The sequence below is a fragment of the Haemaphysalis longicornis genome, unplaced genomic scaffold, assembly GCF_048455015.1.
Source record: "Haemaphysalis longicornis isolate Haplotype H1 unplaced genomic scaffold, Haemaphysalis longicornis Haplotype H1 scaffold_8, whole genome shotgun sequence".
In the NCBI taxonomy this organism is placed as follows: Eukaryota; Metazoa; Arthropoda; class Arachnida; order Ixodida; family Ixodidae; genus Haemaphysalis; species Haemaphysalis longicornis.
The window spans coordinates 55,384,343-55,392,488 of record NW_027526445.1 but is presented as its reverse complement, the minus strand read 5'-3'; positions in this window follow the sequence as shown (position 1 = coordinate 55,392,488).

The following is an 8,146-nucleotide window of genomic DNA, read 5'->3' as shown; positions in this document are numbered from 1 at the left end:
GTTGAAGGCGGTATAGGTTTCCTTTGTCGCCATACGGTTGCGTTCAGGTGGATGCCAACTTTCCCTTGTTTCCCCTCTCTGCTTTCAAGTCGGCAGTTCATTGCCCAAACCACTAAGCTTTCCATCTCTACCGGCCAGCGGTTGTTTCGTGGCGTGCGGGACAACAAACTCCCAACGCGGCGGAGGCGGCGGCCTGCTACAGGACGTGTATACGTACAAACACGGTACACCTGTTTATTCTCAGTGGCCCTGTAAGGCCACACAAGGTATCGGTACAATAAGAAAAAGGGCACGCATGTCCAACCACATTCAACGGGAACTGTCCAATCCCTCTTAGTAGGTTTTTAGGTATTACGGATGGTGCGCAGCCGTCGCGTGGAAAGTAGAATTCCTGTGTAGGCTGTGGTATTCGAGCCCAGCTACGGTGGTAGAATGCCAATATCATGTTGCGTTCGCACTTGAGAGAGAAAGCGATTTCATCGAGCGTTACGGGGCCGAGGGAGCAATTGTAGGCGATCAATCAGATAGGTTGTCCGACATGGAGCGCACAGCGCTCCTACAAAAATTAACGCAGATCATAACCGGTTCACCGTGGTATATAACACTCGAGGGTTGTTAGCGGAGCTGCGCGCGTTTGGAGCATTGAAGATCAGGGCTCATGTAAAAGTTCAATATTCATTATATGATGAAATCCTTGTGCATTCTCCGAGAAACCCCGGCGCGAGGCACATTTGTTTTATCTTTTCGTAGTATGATTTTCTCCTGCGCTTGTTCATGAGCGTTTTTTTTAATTGTTTGAATGGACACGAATGCACCGTGAGGGGTTAATAAGTAAACGTGGCAGATTTGCTCATACATTTATATGAGGCCTCATACATGCCCTTAAGCTGCTTTGAGTGGAACAGTAAGGAAATGTATGCGCCATAGTACCAGATTAAGGGCCGAAGACTAGCTGATATTGGCGTCCAATTATGTCTGCGGCTATCTTTGCGTATTTTACTGTAATTTTCTTAGAATTAGTAGGCTGTATATACATTTAACGTACAAACCGTGTACAAAGTTTAATACAATGATATGTTTTTAGTTTAAAACCAAATTTAAAGGTTCTTAGTTTTGCTTCTTGGCTTAATAAACATTTTAAATATGTATTTACAGATAAAAATCTGAAACACATTTCATAAGTTTTAAATAGACAAAGCCTAATTCTAAAGTTAAATTATAAAGTGCCGACAACTGTTTATCCGTCACGTGTACGTGTGTCCAACGGAAGTGAAGGTTCAATAGGTCATGTTCTGAGTATTCAACAAGTTTTGTGCCCCCCAATGGGAAGGTGGGCCAAATAAGTGTCTGTGGTACAGTCAACAATCCAATTGCCGGTTTCTTTTGTATTTGTTTTTGCATTTGAATGTTTTGTAGTTGCGTATGAAGCAAGTAAGACCCCGAGTAAATGAAACGTCTTGTGTAAAGGGAGCTGGTGCCTTGGGTGGGGAGCAGTCCCCCCCCCCTCCCAGTACACAGGCTGTCCTCTCAGTGCACAAAATATGTACCAAGAAGTGTACGTCATTTGCATTCGTGCTCATGCCGTGTTAGTTCTTGACTCATTTCGTATCTGCTTTGTTAATAGCAAGGAGAGATGTCGTCCTGGATTGTAACGGACGGACCGAGTATGTGAACGTGGAAAAGCGTAACCACGAGTGTGTTTTGTACCTGCTTTTGTTACAGGAGAACAATAAAAATTCCTTTGCTTTCGGCTGGTAATAGTGTGAATGTTAAAATATTTTGGTGAGTACATACTCATGCTGAAGAAGGTTTCGGAACATAAATAGTTGAAGAGGAAATGTTCCTTTTTATAGCAGAATATCGGTTTTGAGAAATCCCGCTTCATGGATTTTGTTTCATTTTTAGATGCGACTGCATCTCATTCACTCGCCTTGTCCCTCCATACGGCGTTGTTGTTGTCCGTCCACACCCCTCCCCCATTCTCCTTGACGCACGAGCTGCGCTCTCCGCCGCTCACCCCCTCTGCTCTCCGATAGCAAACACTTTCTCGAGAGGGGCATTGGATTGGATTCGATTGGGTTGGGTTGGGTTGGCTTGGCTTTGGATTGGATTGGATTAAAGTGGATTGTGTTGGATTGTGTTGTGTCATAGCCGCGCCACGTTGTGTCATAGCCGCGGTCGTTCCAACACCGGCGTTCCGATTTCGGGCACGTGCATAGACTTGATCTTCGCTGCAAATTGCACGGTGGTCCCGTTACTTCACCATCCACTACCCGTACACTTCAGCGACCACAAGGCCGTCTTCGTTAACGTTACGCCGCGTGTTAAATAAAGAATACATCATATGCGTTCCTCACACGTTTCACGCCATAAGAGAATCAACCCAACGGAAACACCAAGTGAACCCCCAGGATGCGTCGCATCTCCACAGGGTTCCCCTCGCGGGAAGGTGGGGTAATTTTTCAAATTGTCAGTTCTTGCGTAGATTCTGAGAAAAGCGAGCTAATGCTACTACCACAGGGGACTTCAGTCATGAAAACTCCCTCCAATCAGTCGAGAAATAAACCCAATTATTTACGGGCAAACAGAATTTTCGCCTTTCGGAATTTTCGCCTTTCATCGCCTTAGTTTGTTTTGTACACGTGGCGGCCACGTGTGCAAAACAACGCCTTGGTCATGGCAACGTCGCAGCTATGGTTCTGCCACGACGTTATCATAAAATGTATATTATGTGTTTTCTTTTCATCAAAAATAGTTGGAAGTCAGCGCTTGTTTGTAGTCGCTCTTCTTGTCATCCTTGGTCTGTTTTCGCGCTGTGAATCTCACGACCATTGTTGGTTGACAGTGGGTAGTGACACACACGCGCGCGTATATATGTGTGTATGTGTCATCATCACCAGCAGCAGCAGCAGCCTATCTACACCCACTGCAGGGCAAAGGCCTCTCCCATTAATCTCCAATTACCCCGGTCCTGTACAAACTGCGACCAATTTATCCCCACAAACTTCTTGATCTCATCTGCCCATCTAACTTTCTGTCGCCCTCTGCCCGCTTGCCTACTCTAGGGATCCACTCTGTTACCCTTAGGCACGGGCTCCGTAAAACGAGTTTGTGACGAGTAGGGTCGCAGAAGAAGCCGCGACGCCAGGCCACTTCCAGGCGGAGCCGTATCCCGGCTCCTGCCTACTGCAGGAGTTGTTTCAATAAAGTCATTTCCAGTCCAGTCCAATGACCTGACCTGACCCACTCCGCCCTCTTCTTGTCCCTTAACGTCCCACTTATCATCTTCCATTCCATTGCTCTCTGAGTTGTCCTCAATTTAAGATGAACCCTCTCACTGAACTTCCGAAATTCTGCCCCGTAGGTGAGTACTGCTAAGATGCAGCTGTCACACTCTTTCCTTTTCCTGGACAATGGTAGGCTGCCATTCATTATCTGGGAATGCCTGCCGAATGCACTCCACCCTATTCTTATCCTTCTAGGGTAATTATCTCTGCCTCATGGTTGGGATCCGGTGTCACTACTTGGCCTAAGTAGATATATTCGCTCACCACTTCCACTGCCTCACCACCTATCTCAGAGCCCTGTAATCTGCTGAGGTGATTAAGGTATAATAACCTCGGGAGGTTTAAATTAAATTAGGTCTATTACAGTTGGTAGCTGTCATACGCTTCACTCCCCTACCCACCTATCCACCAGCATTCCGGTCTTCTTCTAAACGTCCCTACAGCCTTGCAGTTTACACTCCCTGCACTGCCTTTAAAAGACAGGGCGTTGTGAAAGGGAAATATTTCCCACATATGTATAGGCTTGGACGGATACAACCACATTTGAACACAATGTGCTTCAAAGTCTGCACACAATTAGGTGAAACCACTTAGTGAGCGCAGGTTGCAAGAAGCTGAAGAGCTGCAGCTAATACACTACCAGGGGCGAGACTGCTGAATCAGATTTGGGAGCAGTTTTTGGAGCAGCGAAATCTCAATTTTGGAGGAGAACTTTGATTTGGAGCAGAAGAACGAAATTTATTATGTTATCTTACGAGCCTAAAAAATCAATTTTGTGACAAATCGAGGGGGAAAGGTGCACTTTTTGGTCGGTTTTGAACGTAAATAACACTGAAACAGCTTTTCAAGAAAGCTTTTTCTACCAGAATATCACAAGGTACGAACTAAACTACCTTTTTACAAACCATTTTAAATTCTTGGGCTTTATGTATGATAGCGTGGAGCGGCGTTGAAAATATCGAATTGAAAAACTCAGAAATCGTGAGGCATTTTTATTATCATGTGAATTCTGAAGTTATTTTTGTAATCTCAGACTCGGCTTTGCGCACAAGTGCAGAGCCACGGAAAAGGTTTCGCAAAGCGAGGTGACAGTCGTCGCGCCCCATCAGCCCCCCCACTTGAATCCCCAAGGTGCACGTTCCCTACGATCCTAATTTTGACTAACGTTGGTATGTTTAGCCACCTCCCTCTTGGCATTAAATTTCACTTTATATATATTAACCATTATTACTAGCGTGCAATAATGGCCCATCCCGCTATCGGACACTGCTTGAACATTTAGCGGAGATGTAGCCTGCGCCTCACTTCTGCACTGTCGATCGTCCCATTTCCGCCGCTCGCAAGCTCACTGTCAAAGGCACCATAACTCAGCGTTTCATAACATTGCAACGAGTCCGAAATTTCACTTCAAGCATGCACCGCGCCTCTCACTCAAGGCCGAAACCCAGCGAATTCGCGGGGACCAGGTTGGTTATGATGAGCTCCCGTGTTTCGAGTAGCGAAACTTCCCGCAACACATCAAACGACTGAACGTAAAAACAGCCATCCTCATAACGAAAACCGCGGTAGGAACTGGCGCAGACAACTCTGCCTGAACCAACAGCAACTGCTTCGCCCGGCGGCCATGTTTTCCAATCTTCACAACATCAAGATGGCGGCGCCCAGTAATGTCCTTCCGGAGATACGGCGCTCCGAAAATTGCCGTTTTCTTATCAACTTGTACAAGTAGTTTGTCGCCTCAGTAGACATCAGTATTTTTACTACAGGACTTTGGAATGGTTTTTGATGGGAAAACATTAAAAATTCGCAGGATATAACATGTGCAACCCGACATTGTGACTTTCGAAAAAGCTATCTCGGGGACAATTTTATGCGGGTTTATTATGGAATGATCAATCAATTAAACCTTTACAAACAGCATCACCTTGGAGGTACTGCAAAGTTACGCCGTCAGTAAGCATTTTCGCCCGCTGAAACTGACGGGAGCATTGGAATCCTTGGCTCTCAAACTGTTATGAAGCAGCCTGGCACAGGAAAACAAATTTGTATCAAAACTGTGCAATATGCGCTACTGTCTCGCCCCTGCGCTACTGAAGGCAGCAGTCCAGAGGCTTGGTTGCAGTTGTGGGAAGTTATATCATAATGTCTCATTGAGAGAGAGAGAGAGAGCTTTTTGTTAGAAGAAAGCAGAGAGGTCTGCAGGCATGTATTCGCCTACATGCTACTCTGCGGGGATGGGGTGGAGGAAGTAAAGGCCCTAAAGGAAGTAGGGCGAAAGAGAGGTGAAAAGAGAAGAAGCAAAAAAGAAGGCAACATGGAGTGTTCTGTGGGTCACGTAAAAGTCCAGGTGTTCTCACAGGATGACGATGTGGAGTTCTACAGTGTCTCTGCGGCGCCGATGTCGTGTAAATAATCAAACAGTGAATGTAACACTTTTCGCTGGGATGATGGAGATGACCATGGTCCAAGAAGAGCTTTCAATGATAAAAGTCCATTGTTGAGGCACTCGATCTTCTTGGCGAGGTCGTTCTTTTACTGGTTGTACGCCGGACACTCTAATAAAACGTGTTCAGCAGTTTCTGGCAAACCACAGTTATCACAGTAAGGGTTTGTGGTTTGACCGAGGCGATGTCGGTAGGAGTTCGTAAGTGCTGCGTTGAGGCGCAGCCGATGGTAGAGCGTCTCAAGTCGACGTGGGATTCGCTCTTGGAGCCTCATTCTCAGGTCAGAGTCTATGTCATACAGAAAAGGGTGGTGAGTTTCGGGAAAAGACCAGAGACGGTTTCGTTCCCCTGAGGCAAGCTGCTTCGTTAGCGCTGCAGCCTCGTGCTTTGCAAAGAAAATTTTTCTTACATTGCGCAGTTGTAGCCCTCTGCGAGCCGCCTCATCTGCTTTCTCGTTGCCGAGAACGCCACAATGCGCGGGTATCCATTGCAAGATCACACGATGCCCAGCGACGTAGGCTAGATGGTGCAAGTATACGTGATGTCGCGGGATATGTGGTCGTGGAGGCTGAAGCAACTGGCATCTCAGGCAGCCTTGGCCGACTGCCAACCATTGGCAACACAGTGGGTGCTGGTCGGTGGCTGCAGTGTAGTCGGCCTGCCGGTTCTGGTCAAACCTGGGGCTGTGGTGTGTAGCCAACCAGTCGGGCTTTAGGCTGGCCGAGGAGGTTTTGCCAAGACACGATTATACGTTGGGCTGCGGTCTGCAGCCAACCACTCGGCCCTGAAGTAATTCTCAGGCCTGAAGAATTACTGAAGAATTACTGAAGAATTACTGGCCTGAAGTAATTCATTACATTACTAAATTATTAACACTCAAAAGTAATTCATTAGATTACTCACTACAGCAAAAGTAATTTAATTACTGTAATTTCATTACTGCCAAGTCTGCTTTCAAATGGGACTGACCGTGAGTGGTTCGGGTGGAGTCGCCTTATTTACTCACATGTAATGTTCCCTCTGATCTAACGTGCACCTGATTTTCGTGACCAGAAAAAAAAGTGCAGAAGTTTTTTCCACAGGGCAAGCCATTTGTGCGTACGAGCTTTATTTTTAAGTAAACTCTGTGAAACGTTCCAGTCCTGCTGCTTTTTTTCCCACTGACTTGAAATACGCCACTATTTTTTGAGTTGGTCAATTAGGTCCGAAGATAATTCGACATAATTAATCATTTTTGGAGAAACAATAGACTAAACAGTGTTAGTCACAGAACTGTAATCATTATATTTTCAATACTATGAGCCCTGGTATACCCTGGAAAATGCAATAAGAGAACCGGTTTTTTTATGCTGATGATGATAGTAGGGTTTCGATGAGGTGCGCCACAGTGGAGGGCTCCAGATTAATTTGACCACCTGGGGATTTTTAACGTGTGTCGAAATCCCGTACACACAGGCGTTTTTGCTTTTCGCCTCCATCAGAAAAGCGGCCACCGCAGCTGAGAATCGAACCCGCGTCCTCGTGCTCAGCAGCGCAACACCTTAGCCACCGAGCCACCGCGGCGGGTGGTTTTTTCATGCACCGCTTGGAACTAATTTTACAGCTCATTTTCAATGCCCACTTTAAACACCCGAGTTCAATGAGCTGTAAAATTAGTTCCAAGCAGTGCAACAAAAAACTGAATCTCTCATTGCTTTCACTAGGGTTCGTATTCATAGTATTGGAGAATATAATGATTGCTGTTCTGTGACTAGCACTGTTTTGTCTGTTGTTCCTCCGAAAATGACTACCTATCTCTGAGTATCTCGGGAAGCAATGAACTGACTCAAAAAATAATGCCATATTTGAAATCAGTTGGAAAAGAGCAGCAAGACTGGCAAGTTTTGCAGAGCTTCCTTAGAAATTATATAAGCGCCGTGTGCCACCTTAATTTACTATCAAGCTAGGATGGCTTTCGCCACCGTAGAGTTGCAATTACACCACGCATGCAAGCTGGCCATCCAAAACCTAAGTCGGGAAAACTTGGAAATATAAAAACGTCCAGTGAGGGGCAATCAAGGAGTGGCAAGCCCCTCTTAAAAAGAGGCATGCAATGCACCTGCACTACAGTAAAACCTGGTTACAAGAGACACTCAAGGGACCCGGAAAACGTGTCTCTTGTAACCAAGGCCTCTTATATGCAATGTTGCTAGCATGGTGAACATAGGAAAACCGACCAAACTGTCTTCGTTCGAATGTCTCTTACAACCAAGTGTCTCTTGTAACAGTGCCTCTTGTAACGGGGTTTTACTGTATATGCAAATTTTCGCCTAAAATTTAGTCTGTTGTAGTCGATAGTCTGCTCTAGCCAGGTCTGTTACGAGCGGAGTAGAGTCCGTTTAAAATGCAAGGGGACCAAACAAACCAACAGAAATG